Source organism: Halichoeres trimaculatus, unplaced genomic scaffold, assembly GCF_033239565.1.
Source record: "Halichoeres trimaculatus isolate MK-OKI-2021-1 unplaced genomic scaffold, fHalTri1.1 fHalTri1_scaffold_17, whole genome shotgun sequence".
Lineage (NCBI taxonomy): Eukaryota > Metazoa > Chordata > Actinopteri > Labriformes > Labridae > Halichoeres > Halichoeres trimaculatus.
Window position 1 is genome coordinate 8131201 of NW_027437195.1, and position 19502 is coordinate 8150702.

Here is a 19502-nt window from a genome sequence, read left to right on the forward strand (position 1 = left end):
CCCAGCTCCGTAGAGTTCTGGCTGTGTCTCAGCTCTGGCACTGAGACTTCTACTTTTGCTGGAGCAACAGCACATTGATTGGCACCAAGCAGGACAGGAAATCAAGTACTGAAACCACAATCTGGTGACTTTGAAAATAAAATCAGTGTGTCAATAGCAGATTCTACTCAACTTTACAACTTGACTACAACAACAAACCAACAATTCCTTGTTATGTGCTGGTCTGAGTCAACAAACTGTACACCTGATGCAATGAAAATCCATAAGGGTCCAGATCTTCTAGGTTTAAAGGGGGGCATTGGGACCAGGCACTCATGGCAGATGACAAATCACAAGTTGAAAGTAAACTCTGAGGCCCATATGTGAACCACAAAGGACTGAAACAGTAAACCAGGGAGCAGGGATACCATTAAAACCACAGCATAGGATCTTAATGGAGCTGTGTTAGCTTATGTCTTCATGCCTCATATTTGTGGGTAGTCCTGGTTGTGTACTGGATTACATGTGTCCTTTGACTGGAGGTGAATCATCCCTGCTCATTAATTTGACATGAAGCAGTGACTAAACCCCGCCATTGGACACATTGTTGCCATGCCACCCTTTGGATGCTGTTGCCCCAGACATGCCCTTTCCAACACGTCGTACCCTCCTTTCGACTGTCTGCTTTTCTGCGCGATGACTAATGGACCCACGCTTCAATTCTTCTCACCCCCTCCACAGCCAATGGCCCAAAGCCAAATCACCTGGGACACTGAGAACTCACTCTCCCATGGACCCCATCGGGTCTGTGGCCCACCCACAGTCACTGCTGAGGCCTCGGAGAAGCAATGTACACATCATTTATCTTACTCTCTCAGGGTCAGGGGTCAAACTGTTGTGCTAATTAGCTAAATAAGTGCAACACACAGGCAAGAACCACTAGTTTGTTCTGTCACACCGATTAAAAGAGTTAATTCATGCATCACTTCCTCTGCTGCATGGGGTTTAGCAACATGGGTGGTCAGTTTGCAGGTTTTATGAGAAGAAATGCTGATGGATCGAAATGCACTGTACATGATAAACACAGCACACTAAATCCACCACCAGCATTGGGACTTGCATTCCTGAAGGGCGACATCACCCATCTATCTTTTCCCTGAGCAAGTCTGTGTGGTTAGCAGCACGTTACAGTCTCAACAGACAAATGACCCTGGCTTACAGTCCATGCTCACAGCGCAGAAGCTTTTCAGTGTTTCATGGTAAATTTACATGGGATGCATTCCTGCGCTGGCTCTGAAAGCACACAGAAGCTCCACCGCCTGTACACCAAGAGGCTTTCTCATGTGGACCTGGACAATAGTTAAGGGATTTTGGTTTGAACAGTTCTGCTGGGGCCCATCAGGGAACAGGATGGTACAGGCAGGGATAGTGAATCCAGCCTGAATAACATTAAAAGTCTGGCCACTACATTTAGAGTCTATGTGCATTTGATCTGCAGAGGGCAAGTATTTATAACAATGACAGCATGCTCTGAAAACTTAGTCACTGTCTTTGGTCTACAAGGCAACTCATTTTGTAAGCAGGTGATGATTCTTTTCAAAATATAAAAAGGGATTGTATGTCTGACTTTTTTTTTAAGTTATTCAATTTTGGATCATATCAGGGTTGACAGAGTCATATCAGTGACATCTCAAAATGTGCCAATTTGAACAAATTTTATGTCAATAAAAGAAAAATGAATAAAAAAAAGAACAACTGGTTTTGTTTTTGCCTGTTAATGCAGTGTTTACCTTTTCAGAAAGTCCAGTCAGTTACTTTCTCTTGTATGCATTAAGTTACCAACATGGGTCCCATCAATGAAGAGCTTCAAAACTTAATCATAAACAGACAGTATAAGGAGCCATGCCCATAAATTGTATAGTCTATTGTCACTAGGGCTGGGATGATGTGCTTTTCTCCCAGTTCAAATCCTTTACAATTTTTGGGGTACTGTTTCAATTTAAATTGCTAGAGTGTTTGCACTGATGTCACAATTTAGTTAGTTAACCAGATGTGCGGCCATATTGGAAGTACATGAACATAAACATTGAATGGACAGAGATAGAAGTGTACGGTAAAATATGATTTTAAGATGTCTTATCTGCCAACAAACGTAGAAAAACACAAAAAGCACACTAAAACTCTTTTTAACAGACTCAGCCAAAAAGAAAGAGAGAAATTTTTTAAAATTACATCTAATAAGTGGGACAGACCCATACAAGGAGTTAGCATCATGATCATCGCCTACCCAAAGATATGAAAACATGGATGTTACTACTATATCTTTCATGGGAGAGGTGGTCCACAGAATAAATGATGTTCTTTTGGGAGAGGCAAACTTTCCAGCTCTTTAAAAAAGTCACCTGAGAGACAATGAGTTTCACTTACGTAATATGTTTTGCCCTAAATTACCTCTTAATCAACTCTATTGTAATATGTTTTCTGTTACTAAAGTGTGATTTTAAGATGCTATGGGCAGAGAAAAACCTCCTACCTGACAGGAAATGCTGTGAACAGACTCAAATGATGAGATTAATGTCTGATTATTGCCTTGGAAATTCTGATGTAGTTAGCTAACCACAATGTTCTCCACTCTTTGGACAACTGTTTAAACTCCTTACCTTAATCTGTGATCATTTTTGGTAGTCAAAAGCATTATGCAAGGTTTTTTCTTGGTCTGACCAATTAGCACAGCAAATTACACAACAGTAATTTAATGTTTTTGGACAATAATCTTATGTAAACTCAATCCCATTCTGTTGTGTGTGCCTCCACACGGTCGTGCTCGAATTGATTATGTCACGTGTAAATACTTTATTCTTTGATATTTCAGATTTTTACGATTTTTAGTTTGACAGCAGACCATGTGAAAAGGATTAATGATGCTGATGGTATCTACAGACTATATCAGGAGCCATATTCTCCTCAAAAATGTACATCACATGTGACTCAGTTTTCAACTGTCATTTCAACTTTTTTTCCAACCCAGCTTATAAACAAAGCCTAAAATAAAAAATGTAAATCTGGGGGGAAAAAAATCACAATTTAAGATCATCAAACCAAAAATCCTGATACTAGGATACAACCTGAAAACGTCCCCTAAACCCAAGTCTTCAGTAGATCTTTTTAAGAACTGTTTACATCGCTATGAGTTAAGTCCAAGCAAGACAGAGATGCAGTCACTGGAAAAAAAAATCAAATATTTATCTTGCTAAAGCTCCATGCACAGGCGATGTACAAGTCTTTAGGATAGACACAGATAAGCGATGTCAACATTCCCATGCCTACGTGCATCTTCCAGGAAGAGTCCAGAATCAAGAGATCAGAAACCCACCCTCCTTTTCACAGCCCCACCAACAATTCCCTATACCCCCCTTCTCTCTTAAACCCCTTCTCCAACCTTCCTTCATTCCTTTGCTTACGTTCTCCCTCAATTGCTTCCTGTCGGCCCTGCAATCAGATAGGAGAAGCCGCAAGGATGAGGCAGCTGAAAACCTATTCAGCTGTTGAGCTGTGGGTCGTGCCTCCAGACAGTGACGCCAGGACTTAAGTCTGTCTGAGTCAGTGGCGAAACACACAAACGGAGCCCTCATAGTGAAATGATACTTCTGAAACTTAATGACAATGGACTTCAGGCACATAGAATTTCAGAAAACACACCGCATTTCTGGCCCCAAGCTTCAACAATAGCTGCAACACAATGCTCAGGAGGTGTGGTTTCATGGGGGCCACCATACAGTGCAGCACTGCCCTTTGCATAACATGAGAGAGGGGAAGAAGTCAATTTTCTTCCACTTAAATCCACAACTACAATTAGGATGAAGCACTTTAATTATTCTAAGTTAATACGTTTGCTTAAATATTCCCAGACTGTCTTGGAGGCAAATGCAACTATGTTTGCTCAGGAGAAGGAAGCATTTTTCATTTTCTATTGTTTACCAACAGGGCCACAGATTTGCACTCTAATCTGATCAGGTTGACAAATGAGGAAAAATGGAAACAGCTACATGCCTTTTGGTGGTAAAAAGACTGATTTTCTTCAAGTTAATCACTCTAGTTCAACTTTTTTTGAGCTGTCAACATTACTCTTTCAGTCTCCACCTTCCTTGCTTAGCACTGTTTTAACATCATAAACCCTTTCACTGCCAACATTTGAGAATTCTCACAGGTCTTGTTGGCTTCTAGCCTCACTCAAAACAAACACATAAGCACTGTTGGTTTTAATAGGGCCATGAGGCATAGTAACCCACCTTAAGAGAGGAAATGCCTCCACTTACTCACTGGAAAAAAAGGAGGAGGGGAGATGTTTCCAAACCTCCAGGGATGTTATTAATAGCCATTTAATTTAGCTACATTCATTAAATCCAGCATTAAAAACATTTCCTGATGGAATGAACATCCATAATGGTATGGACCACATAAACTATAAGGGGGGTTTGTCATAACTGAGTTTTTGACTGTGCCTCAGTGGAGGGGCCCAGGGTATCTGACCGTGCACGGTTGCAGTTTGAAGCAAATTGTTCTAAACATGTTAAACCCCTGCATAGGAGCCACGAACCACAGACACGAGTTGCATGAGAAAAAGTTGAAACAAGAACCAGTGCAGAAGCAGACAGTTTGGGTGAAGTTAACAACCAGTCAGTCCAAGTTTGCAGACTGGCACACTTGTTTCCCTAAAGGATGACCAACACTGGTCAGCCCAGATGGACTCTTGAAGGGACCATGACAAGCTTCCCACTGGGTCCTTTCCAACTAAATCCTTTGTTTACGGTCTTGAAGACAAGTCCACTCCTTGCCAAGCAGCAACGTCTGGTCCTGAGAAATGAAGCAGATGTAGAGCAGCGTACAGAGAAACCAAAGTCTTTGGGTTCCAGGGGGAGTATGGTTGCAAAGCTGAAACTCAAAGGAATTGACGGAAGGGCACCACCAGAAGTGGAGCCTGTGGCTTAATTTGACTCAACACGGGGAACCTCACCGGGTCTGGACACGGAAAGGATTGACAGAAAGATCCCCAGTTCCTCCACTGTCTACTCAAGGCTGGCAGCAAAAGCCCTTGAAGCCATAGGAACACTGTGGCTTGCTCAGTCAAGTGAAGTGAGATTGAGTTACCTTTTCCAATTCTGCAACCATCATCAATAAGCTTTAATACCATAGCTGACTGAACTACCACAAAAATCATCATGGGTTAGAGCATGGGGCCAAACACCAACCAATGTCGCAGTTCCTACTGATCCAGCATCCAATTGAGGCCTAAGATGTGGAGGCTGGGTTATGCCTTCATAGCCCTGTAAGAGATGGTTCACTGTATTCAGAGGGTCATCCACATGTTGAATGAACCAAGTCCAACATTTGTGCACTGGACCGTTGAAATATAGATGTCATAGATTGTTCAGGTCAGAGGTCACATCAGGGGGTTACATCAGAAGGAAGCTGTGAGCAACTGTTGACCCACTTCTCTAGTGGCCGACTGCACATCCCTGCTCATCGACTGGGCCGGATCACAGGGATAACTATGCTATTAATACTGTGAATGAGAAGGAAGTCGGCCACGCCACATTCCACCGGCCCCGACATTCCCACATATTAACAGGGCTCAGGATGAAATCCAAACCTTGGCATCACTTTCCCTCCAACCCCAAAGCGCTACCCAGCCGTGTCAAATTATTTCATACAGGAGGAACGCCAGAGTCACGAGCTCACAGTCTAACTAAAGATGTGTTATTATATATTTAGAAAAAAAAAACTGGCAGGAGGTCTGCCTCGGAGCCAGTTACCATGACTCTCAAGAGGGAAGGGATTGTGGCTCCTGAGAGACTCAGTGTTCTTCACACACCCTGGAGTCTCATCTCCATGAAGAATTCACCCTTTTATATCAGCACAGAGGATTCCAACAAGTGACTCAGAGGCTTTTAATGATCCAGATTTTTTATGGTGGTGAAGGGTCAAGATTTGATTGTGTGAACGAAAGATGCATTACAGTTTAGATAATCCACGGAGAGGTCGCTATTACAGTTTAAAGAATGCAAACTTTAACAAAGGGTTGCAGAAGACTTAGCTTAGCAAGTTCAGGTTTCTTAGTAAAAGTCAGTGTTAAAATGGAACAAGAAAATTAAGACTTTGAAATGAGATCTCCCAATTTTTACTAACCACAACCTTCATCAGGTGAGCTACCCTTAACACCATCTAGTGGTATGATGGGGTATTTGTTTTTCCTTGTTTTTGGTGTAGTGCCAACATCTACTGCTAGCCAGAGTTTTAGTTTCAGTTAGCAGATGGCTGCTGCCATAATGCTATAATGCCCTCTCATGGTAATGCAAACGGTCATGAATGATGGATGGCATCTCTATGCGGTTTGTTGGTGGTTTAATCAAAAATATAAAGACTAAGTTGTTTGTGAGCTGTGTCCAGCAGTACAGGTATGAGAATATGAACCTGCAAGGAGAATAGAAGGCTGGTGGTTGTTAGCTAGCTCTTCTAAAATCTGCTGCAGTTGGCAAACCAATGCTACACTGCTGTTTATGCCATTTTGGATGACTTTGTTTAAACCATTTCCTGAGTTTTCTGTTACTTTAAGACCAGTCAAAGTTCCTGTTTGAATGAAAGGGGGATTAGTTCCTTCAGCCACAGTGCAACTCTTAACTTTCAACAAAGTAAAAATGACAACCTATCTTCATCACCACTGATTCTCCATTTAGTCTTATGCTAAAAACCAGGCTCACTGGTTTGCTCAGCAGTTCACAGCTGACTATTTGCCTGCAGCATCCTTTGCACCAACATTTAAAGATGCCTGTAACTGTCAGTGAGCGGGCCACGGCACTCTATATTGTACATTGTTGAGCCGTTAATCTTGCCTGGGTAAAAGGTCAACAGCTGCAGAGTAGAGGACAGAGGACTTGTGGGTAATCACAGGAATGCTCTTCTGGTACAGTTATAGCAGTGAAGATAGGGACAGCCCTCTGAAGTGACCAGCCATTTTTTAAATAGCCCGCAGTAATGCTGCGCTGAATTGAGGCAGTGTAACGAGGAGATACGCTTACACATCATAAGCCCTAGAAAGTGTGTCACTGGCACAAATACAATAGGGCTATTGGACACACACACAGTGTGGGGACTTCCAGGGAGTAGAATAAAGAAACAGAAGCATTACTCCTAAAATCTTCATGAGTGTTGTTCCTCAGACACTGAAACCACTCCACTGTACATACAACACAAGGGGGAACCCATCCAACAGATCAGATAGAGGAGTTTAAGCAGCTTTACGGACTTCTTCCACGTTCCTCTCAGGCCCTACCAGTCAACAGCAGGACTGAAGCAATCAACAGCCCACCATAACGCTCACTAACTCCCCTTCACACTCCCTCTAATCCTGAGAGAGCCGTTCATGCATCCGTAATGGTCGATAAAATATGAAAAGCCCACAGAGCGCTGACGGCAGCGCAGGGTGCGTATGTACGCTACATGTGAGTCTTCAACTTTCATTACAGGCCGACCAACACACTGAATCTTTTAGCAGTGTCACTCTGCCTGCCCCCTGGCACACGTGAGTGTAGGAGTGAGGATTTCCAGCAGGCTGAGGAGTAAGCCTTTAATGTGGTGGAAATGGATACTATCTTGTTCACAAAGCAAAAAGACATCAAAGAAAGAACACGTGGTGCTTTTTATGTCAAAATTAACTTCTTTTCATTAACCTTCAAATGCAAACCACTGAAGGGACTTAATTACTTAGAGGGAGAAATGTTTGTCTTGTGCCTTTTCATACTGCTATAATCCACCAGATCCTCTGTTTGAAAGCCCAGCCTCCAGTAAATGTTCACAAACACTGCAGCTGGAATGTTTTCCATCCACAAGCCGAAACACTCAAAGCAGGCATCCTGAATCAATTTCACAGGTGGAAGTCTGGAAGGCTGATGTATGAACTTTCATTACTGTCCTTTCCCCACACGTGAAAGGGTTTATAGCTAAGATGACAGCTTCTGGGATGGGCAACGCTTCCAAGAAGAGGAAGAGAGCTTCCTGAAAAGTGAAGAGGTAGTTATAGATAGGCCCGATGTTAGAGCTGGTCTAAGATGCTGTGAATGGACCGTCTGTAAAGAAGCTATGCCAAAAGCAAGCAGCATTCAATGCTAAGTCGAGGTTTGTTTCCTGGGTTCCTTAATGGGTTGTCGCTGGGAGGAGATGCAGAGCATATATGGAATGTCTGGCTCACTCCAAAGGGCTGGCTGTGTGATTGATGAACAAGCTCATCTGCCCACATCTTCACCCTAAAATAGACCTGTGTGTACTATGAATGACACTGTCCCGTCCTCCTTCAATTCCTGAAATGCCAATCATTTCCCCGATACCAAGTCCTAGACATCCCAGGGCGACTTGGTTGTTAAAACCAAACAGGAACACTAGGAAACATGAAATCTTATCAAGTGTTTTTGTCTTATTTTCAGTAGAAATATCTTCTTGTACTTAATATCAAGCAGCAACCTCCACTCTAAGAATATGAGACAATGCGGAAGTGCTAAAATCTGCTGTATCTCGAGTGCCTGCTTCAGGCTGGCTCAGAAAGCACCAGAAGTCACATACACACCAAGCCAAAAAAAAAGCAGTTTTCAAAGCCAATCAGAGGCACAGCTCAGAGTCACATGACCGACAGGCGCCTTATAGCTGTATGCGAAGCCCTTGTCACTACCAATATGGCCGCTATAGCCGATCTGCTTCATTTACAGACGGGTGACTTCAGGGAGACTATGTCCATGTTTCATACAGTCTATGCTCAATATGACCCACATCCACCTGACTAGCCCACAAAATGTCTCATTTCAAGTTATTTCAAGACAAAAATGAGCTTTGAATTGCTTATAAGAAGTAAAAAAAAAATCTGCCAATGGAACAAGAGAAAAGTTATTTGTAAGACATTATTCTAGTTTTAAGCAAAATTTTGAGCAAATTCTTCTTGTTCCACTTGTTGCAAGCAATTCAGACCTCATTTTTGACCTCAAACAACTTGATACAGGACACATTTCTGGACTGATCAGTTGAATGTGGCTCATATCAGGAATAAAAAAGACAACTTTTACTTAAAATAAGTCAAAAACACTTGGTAAGATCTCAGTTTTTGCAGTGAATTTCATCAAGTCTTCTAGCAACAATCACAGAATCTCGGCACAACCTTCAAACCATGCAGATCCTTCCAATAGAAACAAAACTCCACTCCATCGCAGAAAAATCTCAATCCAACATTAACTCCAACATGCCAGCTCATATAATGCACCAGCACACATGTGGATGGAGCAAGATGTGTTGTCAACACCACAGGAGAAAGAGCCCAAACATAAAGATTATTAACATTTCACAACTCAGATTTTGCTGCTGTTTATGACCAATAAAGCGCCGTGGTGATACTGTAAAAAAGTGCCTTTACTTCCAATCACAACAACACAAAAATGTGCAAACTTTAATATATTTGTAGGATTTGTAGCCCGTTCTGCTCGCCAGTCTTTCTTCCTTCTGCTAAAACTACTGACTTGCTTGTTTTATTGGCTGCAGCAGACAGTTTTCTCAGTACGATTCAGAGTAAATGCTTTAACATCTGTAGCCCGTCTTGTGTGCAGTCTCCCACTGGATGAAGAGCCCCACAGTGTAGCTGTTACTCACAATGACCGGAACAGGTTATGGGTATCGCTGTCAGGATCAAGTATCTCTTACTTACCAACTTCAGACGGGCTGCCCTGGGAGATGAATTGTCCCGATGTCACTTCACTTGGAGTGTCAAATAAAGCCCCTTTCAGAAAAATTCAGGGTTATGAGAACATTTTAAAGAATTCCTGCAGATTCTGGCTCGGAGTCCGTGGTTTTGCCGTTTGCAGTTTGTGTTTTGCTGCCAAATTCCATGCCTCTGCTGAGTCTGACGTTTAACGGCTGAAGCTGCAGCGTTTTGTCTGCTCTCTGTGAGCTTCCGAGCAGAGCTCTGGATTTCAGCTGACTGTGCTGGGAGCCGAGCTGTTGACATTGTCCCCGTTTTCTCTCCCCCCTCCCTCCCCTGCTCTCGCACTCGCGGTCAGCCTTCAAATCACTATCCCCTCCCCTCTCCTCCCCTCTCCTCCCCTTCTGGAGTCCTGCCCCAGTGTATGACAACACTGATGGGGAAGTCATCGGGAAGGTAATGGATTTGCTGTGATTATTAACGCATTTCTGTGCAGTATATCAGAGTTTTTTTATGCTGTGTCAAGGGAGACGACAGGATGAAAGGAAATGACCCTTGGCAGCCAACACTTCCAACCTCAGCCCACAGTATCCCAACTCCACCCAGTGCATTCCCTCTCTGAGCAGGAAAAAAAGGTCTTGAATGGGGGCATATCACACAAACGCCCAAAGGAAACCTCTTTTCCTGTTGCGTCTTTTCATGCCCAACACATGCATGAAAGCACACACACACACACCTGTAAGTACAAACACACCTACAGACATGCCAGAGATGAAATACCTTCCTCTCTATAACTGCTCTCCTCTGACATCAAGCCAGTTTTCATGGACAAGAAGTTCAACAAGGGTGCCTGATTGTTCTGGGCTCCATTAGCTCAGCTAAATGTGATGTGTGGAAGGAGGAAGGACACCATTAGTGTCTCAGTGCACTGCAGTTCAAGTATGTTTCTTTGATAATATGAAGGGTTCATTAGGTGCTAGAGATAGACTGATATGGGGCTGATACCGATACTGATTATTAGTAGTCAAGGAGGCCGATAACCAACCAGTTGGATTAATTTCAGAAACAAGCCAGTTTTAAATTTGTTTCTTATCGGCCATTGTATTTAAAAAAAAAAAAAAAAAAAGGCCAATGAGGATATGCCCCAAAGTGCCAAATATCGGCCCCGATAATCAGCCTGGCCAATAATCGGTCTAACCCTATCAGGTGCAAATATCAGCCACAAGAACTAAAGCACTCAAGACTCCCTGGATAAAATACCATCAATTCACGATGACCAGAGAAATAATTCAGGACAGCAATCACAAAATGAGCTTCCAACAAAATTAAAGACCATTTAAGGAAGTTGCTCCAGAAACAAATGTTAAAATTAACCTGAACGCTATCCTCATTCTGTCCTCATTCACCACTTATCTCCACATCAATCAGCTAGACCTTGAGATATCCACGACAGCCTCTTGACCCAAAACTGCTGGATCAATAACAGATCTCCTGACATCCTCAGCTGTCGTGCGTTTCTCCCTCTCCTGCCCACAGCTGTGATGATAAAGGTCAAATGTGAATTGATTTCGTGATGAGTGATCTGTTCCTCCAGACTGCCCGTCTGCTCTTCGAGTCGGCCAGGGTGACAGCTTGTCTGGTTGTGATTTCTGATCAATACTGAACTATTGATTCCAGTTTTTCTAATACAATGTGAAGATAGCTCAAAGAATGTCAAACAGATTTATGGAGGTTTGAACATGTTGGGTAGTATGACAGCAGACAGTAATTGTAGAGTCAAACAGAGCTTTATTGTTTTAGCGTCTTTCACAATGACAGTTTCCTTCCCAGCACCGTTTCTCTGATGACGTCTTAACCATCACAAAGCTTCAGAACAAATATCTACCCATCGAACTCCTGTAACTACATAGAGAGATTTCCTCATCATTCAGCATCCTGTTCACTTCCTACCATTCCTTAATGTTGTACTCAAAGGGCAAAGTCAACCAGAGTCAACTTCTTGTTTGTTCAATGGATTGGTCCAACAAAGCTGATTCTGACTTCGGAGCGAGAACTGGGTTAAAACTGGATGATATCAACAGCCAGATGTTTACCTGCATTTGGATGTTCTTATCTGTTTAAATCGATCTGTTTTTAGAAAGCCAAATCTACATTGGCCAATCACAAATGGAGCCAATGATTGTCTTTCACAAATGTTTCCTGCATCTTTAGCCAGGTTGGTTGTCGAGCATACAGCCAGGGCCCTATTACATCAACACTGACAGCTTTCAGTGACTCCACCCTTAGGTTTCTGGAGCAGAGTTTTGAAGCTCAATGAAAGTGGCTGCCATGCTGGAAACATTAAGTCAAGCTAGTGTTTTAAGAAATTATGTGCTAGGCTGTCAATCAAGTCAAGACACTTGAACTTCTGGTCAATTTTTCAACATCATCCCTCGATCAAATCCATTTATTTTGAAGTGTCCAAAATGGGTAAAGCTTGGTTTGTGCTTTTCGCGTCTGCAAGGGTCAGAGCAGATATTTGATGTGATTTTAGCAGCCCTGCCCCCTCGCGTGGTCAAGCAGAACATTTTTGCATCACACACCACCAAAAATGTCTAACTTTCACGTGAAGATGCACAGACTAACCGGAGCACCTTGTTTCTGAAGAACAAAAAAACACTGGCATTACTATGATTCATCACACACAGATCACCATGGTAACTGTGTGATGGACTATTCCTGTCCTGACATTGCCAAAATTGGCAGAGAAGAGGAAGTGGAGAAAAAAAATGTTGTAAACAGTGCAAAGAACTCTCTTCTCTAGATTCTCTAGGTCTAGGTCTATAGCTGCGTTTCCACCAAGCAGTGGTCGGTTCAGTACGGTTTGGGACGGTTTGGGACAGTTAAGTCTGATCCCTTTTGCGTTTCCACAGCAAACTGCCCCCTCTCGTGGTGGGCGGCATGTAAGCTGGAAGCCGCAGCTGGTAAACAATAGCGCGACGCCGTAGCAGCTTACCCCGCTATTAAATCCAACGAAGAAGAAAACGTGACACAGTAAACAAAGAGCACAGATGGAAGACATGCAGCATTTCGTCCTCTCTGTGATTTTCATGTAGCTCTCTGTTACAAAGTGCAATCAAGCTTCGTTTCAGAGAAGTCTGTGTGCCGCCAGGAGAAATGCAGCCGCTGTCAGGGTAAGTGACGATTCTTTTGACCAATCAACGGTCTGCAGTGTGTTGCTCCACCTTCTGAGAGCGGATCGGTTCAGTCTGGCACCCATACGAAAGGGTCCCAAAAAAGTGGGACGGCTCGTCTCGGTTTGTAGGGACTCGTCCCGGGATGAGTCAGTGGAAACGCTGCTAAAAGCGCACCGTACTGAGACGAACCGACCCGGACTGCTTGGTGGAAACGCGACTTATGTGTTTTCTCATGCTGGTTCCATGCATCTCACTTTCTTGCGTCACATTCATGCAGAAAGCATAGCACAGCTTTAAGATTGCTGTACTCAGCCTCCATGAACGTGTGCTGTGAGGTTATTTTTGGCAGGAAAGAAATTAAGTTTTTTTTTTTTTTCATTTTACAGATGTTTTCAGCGATACAAAAGCTTATAAAGTGGTCTCTTTAGCATGGACTCAAATCCAAACAGTAACCATTATCCATCCCTGAAACTGATGAAACAGCGGTATTTACTGTGGTATTTACAGCGCAGTCCAGGAAAATAAACTGTAGCCACTAATATGTGACAGAGAGAGAAAGAAAAGAAAGGAGGAACCATGATACCATTTGTCATCTTTCTCTGGGGACACAAGACAGATGACACCAAGCTGCTGGCGGTAATGCCTGGGTGCATTCCTGAGCGAGCCCTGGGGATGCATCCATTAGCCCGCCTCTTAGACAGAGCTAGCTTATCTCCATGACGTCCACTTCCTCGACTGCCTGCTTTGCTCTTTCTTTCAGAGTCAGGTTTGCATATCATCCACTCCGTCTCCAGGGTAATATCTTTGTCCCCAGAGCAGGAGAAGTTACCCAGAGGAATAGGCAGAGCTAACACACCAGTCTGGCTAAGTGCACCTCAGACGTCCTTGTGTCGTCCATCACAGCATGACAGATTACTAACTGATGCATATGGAGAGGGCTGGGCTTAGTTTAAGAAGAAAACATCCTACAGCTGATGTCAACATTATGTTGGGGTCTTCTTTGCGAGCTGATACAGATGCATAAAGAACGGCATATTAAGCATCTTATGGTAGATATTCTTGGGTATCTGGTTTAAGATCTGATGTCAATTTTCACAGCAAATCAGTCTTTGAATGTAGAGCAGTCAGTTAAAGTTTCAAATATGACCTGAATGGGCACAAACTGGCTCACCACACAAACTTTTTGAAAAGTCCAAAGTGGTAAGAAAAGCCTGAACAAACGTCAGGCTCCTCTAAAAAGAAGCAGGAGGGAATCCAACAAACCAATCACTCCATCTGTTCCACTTTTCTTTTTTCAGGGTTGTTTGTTTTCACTCGCCGAGGACAGCATGCATTTTGCAGAAAGAATGAACAAAGGAGGTTGCACACTCTCATTTGCGACTCCATATTGTCACTCTGTGTGCCAGGCAGATGACCGCAGATTGAGGCCTCTGCAGACTTGGCTCCTGTGAACTTGCACTGCCCCCTGGGTAAGCTGAGTGAGGTTTGAATTTACCCACGCTATTTCACACTGGATGGAAATGCCATGACTGATAAACCTTCTGCAGTGTTTTCCGACCAGACTGACACTTCAGTTGTGATTTGCTGTCTTGCTGAACAGCGTGTGTGGTGGAACGGCATGAAGCTCCAGACAAGCTGCCAGTCACTTGTCAGTCAGGTGGGTGAAGCCTGCAGAGCTGCAGTCTACATCCTCCTCTACCCAGGGAGGAGGCGGATGAAAGACTCGGAAATTTGAGTAACAAAAAACACCACTTAAAGAGAGAGATACCATCTGACTGACAAGTGCTATATTTTGTCAGGGAGTAAAAAAGAACCTGGCGCCTCTTGCGAAGTTGGACATACAGTGGGGGAAATATGTATTTAACGTGTCAACTTTTTTTCTCATCACTTTTATTTCCAAAAATGCAATTCAAACAAAATTTCTACCAGACATTGGTATTGACTCAAATAATCCACACATGAAAAGAAATCACAAAGTCCAGGTCCATAAATAATGATTATGTGGAATTAAGTGTGATAACAGGAAAAAAGTATTGAACACGCTAACTGAGACTCATCTAACACTTAGTGGAGAAGCCTTTGTTTGCAATGACAGCTTTCAGACACTTCTTGCATGTTTTAACTAATCCCCTACACTGCTCAGGTGTGATTTTGGCCCATTCCTCTGCACAGGTTGTCTTTAAATCTTGAATATTCTTTGGTGCCATCTTGTGAGCCCTTTTCTTTAGTTCTTTCCACAAATGTTCAATTGGATTTAAGTTAGGTGATTGACTAGACCATTCTAACAGATTATTTTCTTTTTTTTAAAACCATTTGAAAGTCAACTTTGCTGTGTGCTTTGGATCATTGTCCTGCTGGAAGGTCCAGCCACGCCTCATCTTCATCATCCTGGTGGATGGCAGCAGATTCATATCGAGAATTTCTCCATACATGGCTCCATTCATTGCTCCATCAATTATATGAAGTTTGCCAACACCATGAGATGAGAATCAACCCCATGCCATGATGCTTCCACCTCCAAACTTCGCTGTTGGTGTAGTGTTTTTTGGGTGATGTGCAGTGCCATTTCTCCTCCAAACATGGTATGTAGTATGACAGCCCAAAAGTTCAACGTTGGTCTCATCTGTCCAGAAAACATTTTCCCAGTATTTTACAGACTTGTCAAGATGCTGTTTAGCCAACTTTAAACAAGCTTCAACATGCCTTTTCTTGAGGAATGGAGTCTGAGCGTCCATAGAGGCCATGGCGGTGGAGTGCCTGTTGTTTTCTCTGTAACAATTGTACCTGCTGCCTCCAAGTCTTTCTGGAGCACTTTCAGGGTGGTCCTTGGCTCGTTGAGTACTCTTCTGACTATCTTTCTGACTCCATGGTCAGAAATCTTCAAGGACCTCCTGTGCGTGGCCTGTTGATGGTAAGGTGGTGCTTCTTCCACTTGTGAATAATGGCCCCAACGGTGCTGACTGGAATATTCAGGTGCTTTGATATTAGTCTGTAACCAGTTCCATTCTGATGCTGAGCAACAATCAGGTTGTGAATGTCTTCAGAGAGCTCTTTGCCTTTACCCATCATGAGGTGTGTCATATTTAACTGCTTGGTGAAAAAACAACCTTTTTTATAGGACCAACAATTTGCTCTGGCCCAACTGATGTTGGTTTGCACTAATTGGAAGTTCGAGTAATAATGACTGACAGATTTCAGGTGGTATGGTGCACTTCCTTGCCAAAGTATACAGCCTTTACATGGCGTGTTCAATACTTTTTTTCCTGTGTTATTGCACTTAATTCCACATAATCATTATTTATGGACTTGAATGTCATGATTCCTTTTTATGTGTGGATTATTTGAGTTAATACCAATGTCTGGTAGAATTTTTTTTTGAATTGCAGCTTTGGAAATAAATGTAATGAAAAAAAAAAGTTGACATTTTTAATACTTATTTCCCCCACTGTAAGGTGGATGGAATATTGGACAAGAAGAAGTGGGTCACCTGAGGTGGTCTCCACCCAGCACATAAACTACCCAGTCTCCACCAGACCTCTCACACAGCCAGACCTGATACCAGGCATAAAAACAGCTGGAGTAGAGGCTGTAAAGGAGTGTTTAAAAGTGCAGATATTGGCGTCCGCAGCGATATTTCCAGTGTTGTCAATGAAAAGATGTGGTGAGAGTCCTCCTCCAAGCTGCCAGAGCAAACATGGCAAACAGTCATGTTTTACGACATGTTGTTCCTTCATGTATTATTTAGGGTTTCTCCTGACCGGGCAGCTCTCATTTAAGTTTGTTTTGTTGAAGTGAGGAATTCCTTGTGACAGCACTTTGCACACAAGCATTTCTTTGACGCCCGCACAGAGATAAATTGCCAGTGAGAAAAATACCGCCGCCGCACAAAGCCTGAACTCTTGACAGCATAAACATGAGGGCACATTTTTATACATGGTGTAATTGTATGTTAGCTATAAATCATGATAGTGGGGAGTGCTATACTATCCATCGTTCAAACGCCTCACAAACACAGCCTAATGACAGCACAGGCATAAACCATAAATCTAATTGAGGTTAGTATGTTCTTATGGTTGCGGTCCCTCCTGTCATATTATTTACACCCTCCTGTACACATTCATACTTTCTCCTGGTATTATGTACTCCTCCTTGTATTCCCTTCCATGAAAACACATAATTCACCTGCTTTTACTCGCCACGCCAAGAGAAACCAAGCACTCCATCACGCTATCCAGACGTTTGGGTCCAGCGCTGGTGGTTTTTTGGAGTTTTTTAAAAGCACTGGGCATCTGAATGTCCTTTTTGTCCCAGCAGCAGACTGGGCAAGGTTAAAGGTCACCCTGCTGCCTGCTCTCAACAGTACCTCAACTGTCTGCCTGGAAGTGTGCCAGCTAAATGTGGTCATGTTTGGACAAAGGTCCAGCTTTCTGCTGACTGAGTCATGACAGCTTCATCATGCTGGTCGGTGATGTAATGCCTTGATCTTTGGGCATGAAAGAAATCACTATTAGACTTTGGATAAAGTCAGAATAATTTCACTGCACTGGAGACTAAATCTGGGATGTTGCCTAAGGTCTGCAGGGCAGAAAACCATGAAGGAAACATGCTCATTCAGATCAGAGAGCTCTATGTATTAATCAGAGTCTGGCAAACACACGATGAGTCTTAGTTAAAAAAGTTATTGATGGTTGCCCTTGGCCATCCATTTTCCATGAAGGACACAGATTGAGTGGCTTGTCATTAGAAATGGAACATTTTGACTCTTTGAAAGAAAGACTGAGCTGTGTACAGTGACTGAAGATTCTTAAAACTTTGATAAATAAACCACAAAAATCAACAAAACCTGAAAAACACAACTACATCCCTAGAGCATCAGGCTAGTTTGACTAAAAGTGCAAATAACGACTCATACCAAGAATGAGTTGAGGAATCAAATGAATGGAGAACTCTTCTTTTTAGTATCACTTTTCTTTAGGGATGGCTTCACATCCGAAATGATACGGTACCCATGCCCGGTACCTAGCAACTGGTATCTGTACTCGACAGCACTAATTTTTGGTACTTCTGGGTGTGTTCATGTGGTCATAAACATTCATTTGTTTAGCAGGGGTGAGCAGTCATAATAAGCCATAAATGCAGTGCATGCCCAAGCCCTTCAATAAAATCATTGAAAATATTCATGTCAGTCTGTTCTATGATACAATACCTTAGTTATACTGTTTTGGTCTTAAATTGTTGCCTCATCTGTCCCATTTTGTTTAAGAGAAGCTGGAAAGCTGACAGCTTGATTCAGAAATTCGCACTGCGATAAAAAGTAGTATCAGAGCCAGAGGCTGTGTTTACTGTACACGAGCATTTTGAATGGCAGAAAATCTGTCAGTGAAGCCGCTTATCTACTATCTGCATGCTCATAACTGGATTAACTTCGTAACTTCATTGCCACAGTAGCCGAGTCAAAATAAGTGAAATCAATTCAATTCAGTCTTTGCGTTCAGCGCTGTTTCCCCAGAGAACTTTTGAGGAAAAGAAGAATATCATTTCAAGTGGTCGGCCTACTCCTGAATTAGTCATCGCAAAAACAGCAAAGAATTTTGTCCATCACTTTCAAGCTAGCACTTATGACAAACATAAATGCTAGCTGGCTGTCCACAGGTTAGCAAACTGTTCTGTTGGCCATGTCTTCTTTTTTCCACGGAACACACACCCTGGACTACGACAGGTTATAGCGAGGTAACGCTTTATTTATTCCGTTCTCTCACTATGCTTAAGCATAGAGGGAACGCTTTATTAACGTGTGCAAAGTGTTCCCTTGCCTTAATAAAATATTCTGCAGCCTGACACCTCTGAGGCTTTGTCAAAAACATATTACATGTTTTTATTGATAAATAAATAGCTAAAAAATGGGCGCCCACTGTAGTTAACACTACAGCATGACCACTGTAACAGGTCACCGCTCACCACTGTTGTTCAGTAATAAAAAAAAGTTTTTCAATTCAACTCATCTTTCTTTAATATGTAAACTTGTAGTGCTGTGTTTATGTCCAGCATGGAAAATCACCTACTATTCCACTCCCTCACAGTCAAAAGGATGCGTTTAGGTACCTAAACATGGTACCTTGAGTTTTAAGTGAACCGATCGTCTGAACTACAAACAGAATTTAGTCGGTACCTATTAAAGTACCCAATTTGGTACCCATCTCTACTTTTCTTTGTTCAAAACAGCCTCTAGCAGAGTGCAAAGCGACCAGGTGTTGTATTTACTTGCAGTTACATAGAAAGACTGATTAAAAATGTAAAATTGAAATCAATATTGCATTGTTCTGGAACACATTATTTTAAAATGAATCGAAACATATGACAAGCCAACCAGTAAATAATACCAGAAATACAGAAACATACATCTCAGATGGGATTAAACCACTGGTAGTAATGCCAAATTGAAGGAGATTGTGAACATTTAGGAGACTTTATCATTCTGCCAACTTGAAAATGACAAAGTATCCAGTAAACACAAATTTATATTTTTGAGAGACATTAATGTACAACTGTCTCAGAATCCTGCCACAAGCTTAAAGCCAAAAACTCTTTCCTAGAAACCTGCAGTGAACAAGCCT

At 42.6% G+C, this 19502-nt stretch overlaps 1 protein-coding gene across 5 annotated transcripts in view; it reads right to left on the reverse strand.

Moving 5' to 3' along the window:
• daam2 (dishevelled associated activator of morphogenesis 2) overlaps positions 1–19502 on the reverse strand; it is a 155697-nt gene that overhangs the window by 110390 nt on the left and 25805 nt on the right. The window contains exon 1 of one of the 5 annotated variants that reach the window (XM_074692578.1): positions 9719–9976. The exons of the other annotated variants lie outside the window; for them this stretch is intronic. The gene's annotated coding sequence lies outside the window, so the exon portion shown is untranslated. Of the gene's footprint in view, positions 1–9718; positions 9977–19502 lie in introns of those variants that run through there. 5 annotated transcript variants of the gene reach the window in all.